Below are 13,321 nucleotides of genomic sequence, written 5' to 3'. Positions count from 1 at the left end.
GTGTCATATCCTCTATGCGTTACTACTGTATTAACCCTATTCATGTCTCACATCCCTGCTTGATAATCCCTTTTGGCAAGAGAGAACAGAGCCTGAAGCCAGCCCAGAGCTATGGGTTTACTGGTGAGCTGGCCGATACGTGGCCATGAGTGTTTGTCGTGCATCTGGCCGTTGCCAGGCAGACGCGAAGCTGGCTTTGCCAAACAGGGGCCAAGTTACCTGGAAGAACAAATATGTTTTTTCTCTTCCATCCAACCACAAATTTTCATGGCAGTTATTGGAACTTAATGATGTTTGGGAGTTCTCCTCCTCTCTCAGATGTGGTTGAAATTGGCCTGGATTTTTGTGGGGACAGGAGGGGGTAGGGGGGAAGAAAGAGAGAGAGAGAAAACAGGGCTAAAAATAACAACGTTTGGATTTTTCCAGGCCACTTATCCTGGACTATCAAAAAATGCAATGTGTAAAATAATACTTTTTTTTTCCACTACAGACACAGAGTAGCAGACATAAATTGATTATTTTTGTTTTGACCCAGTAATACACTTTCATACACATTGACAGCTGCATTTTCTTCAATTCAGAGCGCATACACTTTGCGCTCTGTATTTTTCATCTCCCAAAAGGATGGACAGCACACTAGGGAGTCATTTGGCCAGTGCGAGGGAAGAGCACTTTCCAGTGTGTGGATAATTATGGAGATAAGCCCACAGCTGTGTGAGGAGCACATTGATAGAACCACATCTGTTTACGTCAGCTGAGGATCTATCGCTTATCTGTAGTACTATGTTTCCCAAGACAGCTTAACTGATTTGGACTTAATACTTGATTACATGGTTATTTTAAGAACTCTACAATGGCCCATAAGAGAAATCTTACTGTCTTCAGTAGTCTTGTCTAATTTATACTCTAGGTCCCACAACTATTACTGATACTATGTATTAACAAACTGAAGGGACTGTTTTTAATAGTCTGTGCCATTGTGTTCACACGACTCATCAGTAAAGTTATTTATAATTTGGGGAAGTTAAAAACCCTTCTTTAAAGTAACTGGGCTCAAAGGCTGGTCCACAGGCATAACTGACAGTACCAGAAGTTGGAATGAAAATTCAAGTCCTACATGCTAATGCCAAGACCAAGATACAGTAGGTTCAGGACAGCCCCCACTGCTTTTGGCATTCTGATGCCATGGCTAAGTATCAATTATTATTTTTGAGAATATTATCCTCCCTCAAGTTCATATTTTCACACTAGTTTCAGTTTGGCTTACTGCATCTTCATTACAAATCTGTCCTCTCTTTTCCATGCCTATTTGCATGGCATCCAATTAAATGCTACAGAGGTGCAAGACACCAGATCAGCTTGTGGCGGATGAGATGCAGATGCATCTAGCAAAGGCTTTGCTGTTATGTATGTTGTAATTCATAGTTTTCATCAAGTGTCACTCAAAGGAAATAGGTTTATACACATACACATTATCTCTGCTTCTCCTCTTAACCCCCCCCCCTTTATTTCTTTCCTTTCTTTTTCTGTCTCAGTATATCTCTACTCTTCTGTTGTTCTTGTTTCCTTAGAGAATGGCACCATTTTATATGTTTAGATGTCTACAGTGAAAAAAGCAAAAGAAATGGATCAGTGTAAACATTGACTTTGCAGAGAACTGTAATGGGCAAATGGCCAAGGAAATTCTGCTGCAAAGCCAGCGAAGAAGCCAAAACTTTTAAATTTTACTGCCTCCAATGCACATCAGCCTAATGTTCATTCCATCAGGAAAAACATGGATAAATTAGAAATCTAATTACATGACCTTCAGGGGTGATTTTTACTTGCTGTTACTCCAAAGCCAGCAATACAAACTCCCAGAATACAACCTTAGTGCCCATAGTCCATTGTTCTCATTTTTAAGAATTGACAGTGCATCTGTCCATAGTTCAGATCTCAAGATGCCAAACTTTTCTTTTCTTTTTTCTTTTTTGTTCCCACAGGAATGTTGGTGGATGCATGGATGGGGCTGAGAGTTTCATTCAGATCAGCTTTTTACATATACACTGTTTCATATTGAAAAAAAAATAAGAATCGTATGTATGGAGAATGAACAACTTTATAGGGAAATAACTGTTTTGTCTGTTCTTAATTTATTACACATTCAGTTGCTGTCTGAATATATCAGATGGGCTATTGTACTCCAAACACACTTTGCAGACATCTACCAACACAATAATCAGTTGTGTTTACATTACAATCAGACTTGACTCATGCCTGTAAAGTCACCCCATTTTACGTATTTACACCCAGACTTTCTCCCCACTCTTTCCCCCAACAGACCACATAAAATGCAAGAAATGATTCATAAATTCTGAAGTCAAATCTGCAAAAGTCACAAAACATTGGGATAAGGCTGCTGCTTAAGCTAGAAGAATGACTGGTAGTTGGGATTAGGAGGTGGTCATCTGTGGACCAGCTCTGGAAGAAGAGCTGGGGTATTCTCTCAGGGCATTTTAGCACTAGAAACAGGAGCGAAAATTGAATGGAGACCCTCAGGCATCTCAAATCTCATCCCAGGCTGTGGACCAGGCAAGGAAAAATAGGCTTTTAACAATGGCAAAAGAGAGCAAGCTTCCACTGCCATTATGTTTTTCATAGTGGTTTAAAATCACTGCAGGCAAATGTAAGGCTTGAATGTGCAGCTTCAGGAGCTGAAGCTCTGCTAACTGTATTCCAAATGTCAATGAGCTGGATTTCAACACAGCGAAATTACAACTGCAACTCTTGCTCTGCGTGAATGGGTTTGCTTTTGCAAGTCTTTCGAAGATAGGAATTTTTGAACAGGAATTTTTTATGAAATTTGGATGAAATACCATTCGGATGAAAAAAGGGATCAAAGAGGCAAACAATGAAAACAAAATTACTTTAGGTACAGACAGCATCCAAAGCACTTAAATTGCCTGTCCCTAGTCCTGTCACAGTACTTGTGTGGCTGATGTGGAGGAATTGATATTTTTATTAGACAGCTCTACAGCAGCCCTGTTTGATGACTTGAAAACTGTGGAAAACACATCACCCCTTCAAACCCTTCCAGGTCTATCTGGAAGGCCAAGTGACTTGACCCCCAGTACAGCGGTGTACTAAAAAGCCTGTACCATTTGAAGCACAAATGGTCCCCCTGATTTGATGTAAAGCACTAGCAAGACAAATCAAACAGGGGAAGATCACAAGAGTTCACAGGAGTGTGAATTCAGTGAAAATTACCCAGAAGTTGAATTTAATTGGCAATCACGACATTGTTTTGTCAGGTCTAATTGTGACTCACCATGATAAAAGTCTAAATGCAACAGTAAAGTAAAAAAAAAATGCGGTCAGGAAAAGCATCACCAAAACCTCACAAGGAGATATCTGGCATGGAATTGCTAAAATAAACACTTTGCCAAATACTTGCTGGCAAGGACAAATGTTGTTGTTTTCATTCAAGTCTATAAAATGAAGAAAAAAAATCATTCCAGGACCTATTATTTGTAGCTGTGTTTTCTCCGTAAACTTTGCCTATATGAAAGGTACTATGCACATCGTTTATTACCATTTTAAATTGGTGAAGTTTAGATTTTCTTCCACTCCGAAGTGATCCTGGAGCATACTCTGCGTCAGAAGGACTTCAGATGAAAAGTAAGCATAAAGAGTTTAATAACACAAACATCACAACATTATAATAAATTTATGCAAAAAGCCTTAATAAAAGCACATTGTGAGACTGTAGTGTTGTGGTGGATATATTTGAAAAAAAAAATTAATACTCCTGCAGCAGATTATCTTTTTTTCTGTATTCTTTAAATGTTCTAATTTCAAATTTCAAAATGCTTTCCTATGTCAGTGACAATCTTAATAGAGTCCAATTAGTTCCACAAGGCACTTTCTGATGCACAAGCCCCTGGCTTGATTGCGGTGAGTGGTGGGTATTTCCTGTGTTTAAGTCCACATATGGATTGAGTAAGGCAGTGGCAGAGAGACTACTGTTTTCCTTCACTACATCTTCATTTCTTTTTCACAGGCTAAGCCTTTTTTGTTTTTCCTGGCTCTGTTGTCAAAACACTGACCAGAGTTTTGGCTCATGATATTGGAATACGAGGCCAAAACAATCCTCTGGAAACCAGTGTGGCAAAATGTATTTTAAATCTATACATTCACCATTCAACCGTGGGAGTAACCACGCCCACTGCCCCACTCTGTGGTTTAAAAACAACATAGGTTTGCCCCCAGAATGGTTTGATTTATTTGACAAGCTTTTTTCAAGCTGGGTATATCAACATTTAAACTGTTCTGAGGCTTGGCTTCCTACGTCACATGTACAGCAAGTATTAAAACACACTCTAATCATTTTCTGCCTCTATTAAACTAGACAAGGTGAATGCATTGTGCATTCTGCAGGATTTCTTTGAAAACCTGTCAGTCTCTCCAAAGACAGACAGACTACAGTGATTTTTTTTTCCCCCTCAAAAAACATCCAGTTGGGACCTTTTAAATATTATCTTTGTTACCTCCTTTTTGGAAAATACATCATTATAACAAATATGTAGAGCTAATTCCTGTTCCTGACATGCGAAAGTCCAATGCAAAACAGTAAAAGGTGGCCCATTTTAAGGACTTCTTCATAAAATGTAGCATAATGCACAAGTACCCTGTGACACTGCAAATTATTTTCCTGCATTGTCAGGTTCCTGGAGGGATTCTCTTTCCTCAGGAGTAACTAGGAACACAAATGAAAACTCGGCTGTAAAACTGAAATCAGAACAAGACCAATTTTGCACACATAATCGGGAAAATTAAAGTATAGGGATGGTGTGTGGTAGATTAAATAATCTATCCAAACAGAATCTAATAGTTTAAGTACTAGGATGTAATTCCCCTGAACCAGAATTCCTGTATGATTTGCTTCCAGCTTTTTTCATTCCATTTTTTGCATTGGGTACCACATCACTGAGCTGGGCCTCCGTCAGTGTAGGTTGCATGGGCATGATCTACCTAACGGTCACCTATAGAAATATATGCATAGGCACGCAACAATACACCTAAATTCGGGGTAAATGGTGGTTCTACCTCGAACCACCTGTAAATGATCCCTGTGACATTTGAACCAAATTTAAATATCCCACCTGGATTTACTCCCAAGCTGCACAGCGGGAACCGAGGAGCAGGCCAGAAAGTGCCTTTCGTCATTAAATAAAACATAAACTTCTCAGCCAACCCTGTTTCATCGTGCATGCTGCAGAAAGCTTTACAAGTGTGGGGGGGAAATAGATGTTTGTGAATGTAGTGACACGTTTTACGGTTTCCCTTTTATCCCCCCCAGCCCGGGGCTCCCCTGCCAAATTTCCACCCGGGGTAAGAGGGAGCGGGGCGGGGGGGGGGGGGGATGGGGATGGGGATGGGGATGGGGATGGGGATGGGGATGAGGATGAGGATGAGAAGCGCGCCGGCCCGAGCTGAATGAAGAGCAAAAGCAATTAGCGCGGCGGGCGGGCACCCCGCTCGACGGGCCGCTGCTGATGGATGTCCCGCCGCGCCCGGAGGCCTCCCCGGCCCCGGCCCCGGCCCCGGCCCCGGCCCCCGCCGCCCCTCGGGTCCCCGGAGCGGCGGCTTGGCGGGGAGCGGGCGGCCGGGGGGGGCCCGGCCGGTCTCGTCTCCCCGCCCCGCCCCGCCCGGGGATACTCACCTTTACAGGCCACCTCCCTCCTCCTCGCCGGCGGTTTTTTTCCTCCTTCAACGTCTTCCCGTCGGCCTTCGTCACGAACACTGTAAAACCCCAATGCTGCATTTCTAGTGGCTACATACAGAGCACCACAAAAAAAAGGGGGGGGGGGGGGGGGACATGAAGCAGCGTTTCAACAAACCCCATAAACCCGAGACGCGAGAGCTAGCGAGAAGGGAAAGGGGGAGGGGAGGGGGAGAAGCTTGAAAGTATCAGCGCAAATAGCAAATAGCTTAGTTTTTACTCCCAGACACCATAACTTGTTTTACGATTAGTGATCTGTTTAAAGATTTGTCCTGGAAGTACTTGCTATTGGGTTACAAAAGGTTACGTTAATTGCATTAAGCCATAATGACCCATGAAGGACTGTAAAGACTTAGAGAAAAACACGCTTCTTCCTTAAATAAAATGAAATTATAAAGTAAAATAATAAAATAAAAAATAAAGTAAAGCCAAAGTGGGAGGGCAGCACGGTGGCGGGGCGGGCGGCGCGGCCGGGGCTCCCGGAGGAGGCAGGCAGGGAGGGAGGGAGGCAACGCCTCGGCCCCGGGTGCCCTCCCCGGTGCCCTCGCCTCCCGCCCGGCACTGCCGCGCCGGGAGGGCGTGTGTCGGCCCTGGGCGCAGCCGCCTGCGTTACGGTCCGGAATTAAATGTGTCTACTAGTAATCTATAGTCTCGCTCGCCGGAGCAGAGCAGACAAACAAAATTGTCATTCCAAATGAAAAGAAAACACTATTTCTTAGAAGTGTTTAGGAGGGTGCACAGCGGGGCATATTTTCTTTCTTACTGGCAAGAGTTTGTAACTGGATCCCTTAACATTACTGAGAACATGAAAACATGAAACAAAAGTATTGATCCAAGAATTCGCAGAAGAAAAGTATCCACATACACACTGGTTTGTTTGAATTTTTTTTTCAGGTTGCATCAGATGTTTACGGGGAAAAGTGGAAGCTTGAGATATACCGCTCGCATGCCCCGTTCAAACATACGTGGAGGAAAGTGTTATTTGTGTTGTTAAACTTACATTATGTTCACTTTAATTGCATCAGCTGCTGGATAGATCTAGGAATAATGGCATTTAAGAGGGAAATCGCAATCATCTTCAGAAGACTGCAGCATAATGGAGGAACCTAATTAATTTAACCTTGCAGTCTTCCATAATGGCTGCACTTTATCATTTCCACAGATGGAGCTTGAAGGAATTAACAGTGTTGTTTGTCCCAGCAGACATCTCTGACTGTGGTTAGCCAATGGCAGATTTCCCACTTAAAGATGCATTTCTTCACTTGAGGGAAACCAACTCGAGCCCTGGCAATAGCTGTCGAAACTTGCTGGTGCTATATGTGTGTGGGATATTGAAAAAACTGAGAAAATGCACGATATGTGTCTCTTTATGGTCTCGTCAAGTGACGCTGGAAAAAGATAGAGTGTTTCCTTGCTTACCAGAGCCAAGACTTTTCCAATACCATTTCATTTCTCTTCCTTTATTTTCCCCTTAACTATTTTTTTTCTTTAACAGCGGATCCTGCCAACCTATTTCTTTTTCCTTTAAAAACGCAGTACGTGTCTGTTTCTAGATTCGTAGAATTCAACCCAACACTTCTCCTAGATGATTTGCAATGTTTACAGACTTTTTATGCTTGGGAAACCTGAGTAGACTTGAGGTAAGCACTCCTCCACACACAAAACACGGCAAAAGCCCGATTATTTGAACAAGCCGATTGTTTATTATTTCAGGAGATAATGCATTTTCCACGCTGCCATATTCTCGGGTGCACACGCACTCACATACTCAAGTCACTCGTGGGTGTCAGACCGGAGTCGGGAAGGGAGAAACCTGCCGCTTTGCGGCTTCCGGCTGTGGGAGAATCCCCCCCCCCCCCCCCCTTTCGTGCTACTAACCCAGGAATAAACTACAGCGATTAAATGCTCTACGCTTTTACCTGCAGGGCTGGGATGTGAAAGAGTGTCCTTTGGCCACTTGGAGGTGGGTATTTGTTACCCCGACCTGAGGAGTTAGCCAGAGAAGTGAATAAGCGCTTCAGACGAGCCCATTTTCGGCAGGATTCTCTCTCCCCGCTCTTGTGCAAAGAGAAACGTTTGTCGGTGGCTCGGAGGCAAGGGTAGTCCTGCTTTCTGCGTGCAGCAGCTGTGCTTCGGTGTTCGAGATAGATCTTAAACAGTGTTGCTTTTTTTTTTAAGGTTTATTGGCATCTGGGGTTTACTGTTGCTGTTGTTTGAGGTCTTTTTTTTTTTTTGCACACTTCCGAGCGCCTGGCAGGCAAAACTCTCATCCTTGAACTTAGACCTTGTCCCTGCCCCACATGATAACTCGATACCGTTCTTACACTCTGACGCAGAAAGCGTCTTTGCTATTCCGCCTTTGTACGGCGCAGCGGGCAATAGAAATCAATGCACGCACGGAGGAGTGCGGGGCCGCTATTAAAATTCGTACCACCATTAGTTGCTAGAAAGCGGTGAAGGTGACTGACAGCCCAGGAGCCACCTGGGCTGCTTGTGCCGTGTTATTTTAGGAGGGCGGGTTTGGATCCAAACCTCGGTTTGTTAATCTGGCGGGTATCTCCACCACCAGCCAGCGGCGTGACACTGAGTATCTGCATGATATGAAACACTTGGGTGTGCTGTCACTTCTCTCGTTGGCGGGATACCTCCCTGGCTGCTGACGGCCGAGACCACGGCGGGGAGAAGCGCCGGGCAACTACGACCGTGAGGATGCTGTGATTTGGGCTGATGACGTGCGCCGTGACGCTAACCCAGCTAATGGGCAGCTAATGATGCCGCTTCGCCAAACAACGGAGGCTAACGGCTTTGAAGTCCTACTCATTGGCTACCTGGAAATAACCCTGTCCATCTATGTGTATATAATCCCATGAAAAAAAAAAAAAAAATAGAAGGAATAATCGGCACAGAAAGTAGCGCAGAGGAGCTCAGGCTGCGACCGGCACGTAGCTGAAATCCGAGCGTGGGGCAAAGCGCCTGCCTGGAAATCTGTTAAACTAGCCAAAAACGGGAAGGGGGAAAAAAACCCAAAACCCCCAACAACAAAAAAAACCCACCACCAAAAAAACCCACCCCAAACCAAAGAAAAAGATAATAAACACGGCCGGTGAAGCCCGCAGAGGCACGCCGGCACGGCAGCTCCTGCGAGCCGGCAGCACCTGCTCGCCCCGCCGGACCCCCCGCCCCGCGCAGCCGGCTCCGCGCAGCTCCGCGCAGCCCCGCTGGGCGCTGGTTGCAGCGGAGCCCGTGGGTGCACACACACAGTTTGTGCCCCGACGGCGCCGGCGAGCCGAGGGGCAGCCCTGCGCTCCCGCGGCGGAGGGGACAGGGGGGCTGCCAGGTGTCAGCGGTGCGGTCGCTGGGGGATTTTAAGTTTTGCTTCGTGATTTAGGCTGACGCCGCTGCGGGAATGTGCCGCTCTGCAAACGCCGCCTGTGCGGACGCGGCTTTTCAGCGCCTTCCCCTGCTCTGCGGTCACGTATTTCCAGTGATAGTGGTTTCACTGGAAAGAAAATAAAACTTAAACCCCCGCAAACTGTCGCTACTAGAAAGACAGAACGCAAATCCCAGGGGGAAGCCCGCACGCTGCGGCATCCCCCTCTCCCCTGGGAAGTGCGGAAGGGCCCCGGCCGCGGAGGTCCGCGCCGCCTCCGCGCCCCGCGCAGGGCGGTGAGCGGGAGGAGAGCGGTCACCTCCCGCTCCGCGCTGTGCTCCCGCCTCGGCCGCTCCCCGCCTCGGGTCCGGGAGACCTGCCTGGGGATCCAGCAGGAATTCGCTGTTTACCCGGCCCCGGGTGGCCCCCGCTGGTGCTACCGCTGGTGCCGGCGCCCTTGGAGGGGAAGGCGGGGGCAGGCGGAGATGGCGGCGGCGGTGAACTAGGAGACGGAAAGGCTGTAAGAGCAGCTGCTTTATAGTTAGGACCTGGGCTGTACTTGTCCTGCTCAGCCAGGCACCGGGCGACAGCGCTGCTGCGCGGAGGCAGCGGCATCCTCCCCCCGCCTTGCGCCTCTCCAGCCCGAAACCCCCGGAGGCCAAACCTCCGCGCTGCCCCTGCAGAGCTGACCTGCAGCCACGACACGAGGGCCGGAGCAAGGTCTCTGCCGCGACCCCCCGGTCCGCCCCCGCCACCAGTCCCCCAGCCCGGCAGCTCACGCTCCCCTGGGCTCCATTCACAGCGCAAGCCGCTTATGCAAAGCGGCAGGGCCGGGGCAGCGTCGGTGCGGCCCCAGGTCGGGAGCGGAGCGGGGAGGCTGCGGCTGCAGCCGGGAGGCTGCGGCGGGCGGGGGGGCTGCGGCGGGCGGGGGGCTGCGAACGCCTCCGCCGGCGCTTCCCGCCGCGCCCGGCCGCCGGCGGGCGCGGGCGCTCCGTCCGGAGGGTGGGCTCGGCTTCTAACGGGGAGATCACGTAAATCTTCAAATCTCCTATGAAAATTAATAAAAACACACGAAATCCTAGACAGTCTATAGCAACTGATTTTTATCTACCGTTTTACGCGCTTCATTATCCACCTAAATATAACCACCCCGTGATTTAATGTAGTTTACGGAGACCACAGGCATTTTTGGCTTCCCTTAGCCTTTTCATTCTAGCGCTGGCAATGGGCTGACTTCAGACTTCTCTCAACAGTTGAATGTATCTGGGGGTTGGGATAAGATCAAGGAGGGAGGAAAAGGCTGCATTCAATGTACTTGTCTCGGTGCCTCTTCAAACCCACTTGGGGAGCCCCGAGCGCTTCAAACCCCGTGTTTCTGTCCATCTCCCCGGGCGTTCGCTCTCTGTCACCGTTACGCCCCCGACAGACAGCTTCTCTGGAAGCTGGAGACCCCGGCCGGGCTCGGGGGAAGGCGGGGGTTGGCTTTAATCAGCATTGTCAGAGAACCAGAATCAGGTGTGGATATGTTTCAGGCCATGTTTACATCAATCAGTATTTTCGTTACAATCTTGTCAACAGTTTTAATTCAAAGCGTATGCTAAAGCCGGGGAAATTAAGCGGTACAAGGGAGAGCGTTATTTTTAGAAAAATATTGTTAAACCAGTTGGCATGGCATGGCTGAAATATTTCGATTGTGCTAGAGGCTAAGATTTTTTTTTTTTTCTTAGCTATACCGGCAACGAGACGGCTCGGTACGGTGTGTGAGGACGGTCTGTAATTCTAGCGAGTTACGCCCGTGGCCTGCCAACGCGGGGGAGCACACGGTCCCCTCCTGAGCGCTTCCGTGTAAGCCCCAGTCAGGCGCCGCTGTAACCCCCCGTTTCCCCCAGCACCGGCACCGGCACCGGCTGGCGCAGGCGGTGCCAGCACGGGGGGGCTGCGGGCAGCGCCAACCGCGCCAGCCCCTGCGCCCCTCGGGGCGTCCCGCGCAGCGCTCCGCGCCTCCCCGCGCAGCGCCCCGCTTGCAGCTGCCGTCGTCCCGCCCCCGTCGTCCCGGTGCTGCGGGCAAAGGGGGGGGCGAGGGCCCGCGGCGGCCCTCCGCGGCAGGCGGTGGCGGGCCTGTACGCGGGTTTGCGGGGGGCAGCCGATGCCAGGCGCGGCGAGCCGCGGAGAGCATCTCCCGCGGAGCCGGGGCCGGCTCAGCCACCCTGCCGCCCCGCTCGAGAGGTTAAATCCACGGGATTAACGGCTAAACCGGCAGAGGAGCGCTCCTACCTGCGCTGCATTTTTGGTTTAGCTATTTGCGCGGGGCTGGGGCGGTCCGGCTGCGCGGCGCGGTGCGGGCGCCCTGCGGGCGTCTCGCCGGCTCTTTTCGCTCCCTCTCTCCGGCATCTCCAGCTCACTTTTCACATCAAATAGGCCATTAACTTTTGATCCTTGCGGTTACATTCCAGGTTTCCCAGTCATGTTTCCTGCGCACCGAGCCCCCTCCCTCCCGCCACTTCTGTCCCACTTCTGTCCCACTTCTCATTTAAACACGGCCCGGTAGATACGAATTTATGTCGCAAATGTAATTTTGAATGTATGCACTCATTCGTATCTTCGCGCTTGGCCTCACATCGAAATCCCTCTCGGAGGAGGGACCTAACGTTTTAGATGCCCCAGAAGAGTGTTGAATTTTTGGCTTGCTTACATCTTTCAGCAAGCGAGCCAGATTGAGACCTATTAAAATACTGACTAATGCCTGCGAAGACAATTTCCACAACTTCAAAGCCTTTACGCGACTGTTGGCCATGGCTGCTCTCGAGCGCTGCAAACAGCCAAAGGGAGCAGAGACACGGTAGCGACTCGTGTTTAGGACATCATTAAGCAGGAGCAGTGACTCAATCTTCAGCCGAGTAGGTTTGGGGTTGTTCCCCCCCCCATTTGATCTCCTAGTTTCCTGTCTTGGCCGTGGGAGACCACTGGAGTGACTGAATGTAGTGTTGAAGGGGCACCCCCAAGGTGCTACGGGAGGTCCCCTCTGCGAGACAACGGGGGCGGCCCAGGGTGGGTGGAAGGGGGTGATTTCACGCATATACCTGGCTTCGCACCCCGGTCTCTGCCCACCAGCCCGCTTCCCCAAAACCTCGCTGCGGGGGGGACGAGCCGGCGGAGCCCCGGGGTAGATCCCCACCACGTCCCTCGGCGCATCACCCCGGCCCCGTGTCCCCCGCGGGACCTCAAGCCTGGGAAGTCCCGTCAAAGCAGCCAGGGAGGGGAGTGTTGAAACCAGAGGAGAGCGCTCTGTGTGCAGCATCTCCAGCCCGGCTCCGAGCAGCCCCGGGCCCGCGAAAGCGGCTGCGCGACTGCGGAGCGGAGAGGAGCGGAGCGGGGCGGGGCGGGCGGCGAGCGCGGGTCGACTCGTCCCGGCCGGCGGGCACCGCTTTTCCCTCTTCCCAGGTTCGTTCCCAGCACGTTTGCACCGTCAGATTGGATCGTGGGGTAGCGTTTACTTAAAATTCGCCGTTTCGTTAACTTTCTTGACAATAAATTCGCTTTCTGGAATATTTCCAGACGTGTGCTCAGAAGAGGCCTGACCAAACTCGGAGAAGGTAATCTTAAATTCAAGCGTTTTCCCCCACATATCTAAGGATGGGGGGGTTCCTATTAACCTGTCAGAAATGTGTTGCAATGCCTTCATATCCTTTTGTTCATTAAAGGAATACTGTTCTTTTATTTTCTCATCATTACAATAAATATTTGCCTTGTGAGTTAATATTTTCTTCGAAGGCATTTGGACATCCTGTTGCGAACACAATGTTCTCGAATATACCAAGTAATTTTCTTTATTGATCTTCATGAGGGTATAGTAACAACAGATAAGCAAGACATACATTGTCAGCAAAATGATTAAATTACACAGACCAGCCTCTCGGACTGCTAGGAGTTAAATCGAGCCACAGTGTTCTAAGGAAAATGAGGAATGTTAAATACATACAAGTTTTCCAAGATGCCAAAATAAGACACCTTTGATTAAACTCCTATATCTGATAAACTGCAGTTCCAAGTTTGCAATAGTGACTCTGCACTTAACTACTTCCACAAGTGGTCTCATGCAAAACTGATGCACAGGTCCATGTTTGCACAATATGACCTTACACAAGTGGACTGTCACTCTGAATGGTTCAGCCTCCCATGAATACCTGCAT

General features: G+C 49.1%; 1 long non-coding RNA gene across 1 annotated transcript; it reads right to left on the bottom strand.

Annotated features, from left to right (window-relative positions):
* Positions 1–2,108: 2,108 nt before the first annotated feature.
* Positions 2,109–5,774, bottom strand: LOC128142099 (uncharacterized). Its single transcript, XR_008235263.1, has 3 exons — positions 5,702–5,774; positions 5,142–5,261; positions 2,109–4,735 (listed from the first exon to the last, which is right to left on the bottom strand). It is a non-coding gene; the product is annotated as an uncharacterized LOC128142099 (long non-coding RNA).
* Positions 5,775–13,321: the final 7,547 nt, after the last annotated feature.

This window comes from Harpia harpyja, chromosome 5 (assembly GCF_026419915.1).
Source record: "Harpia harpyja isolate bHarHar1 chromosome 5, bHarHar1 primary haplotype, whole genome shotgun sequence".
NCBI lineage: Eukaryota > Metazoa > Chordata > Aves > Accipitriformes > Accipitridae > Harpia > Harpia harpyja.
This window is presented reverse-complemented; position numbering and strand designations above follow the sequence as displayed.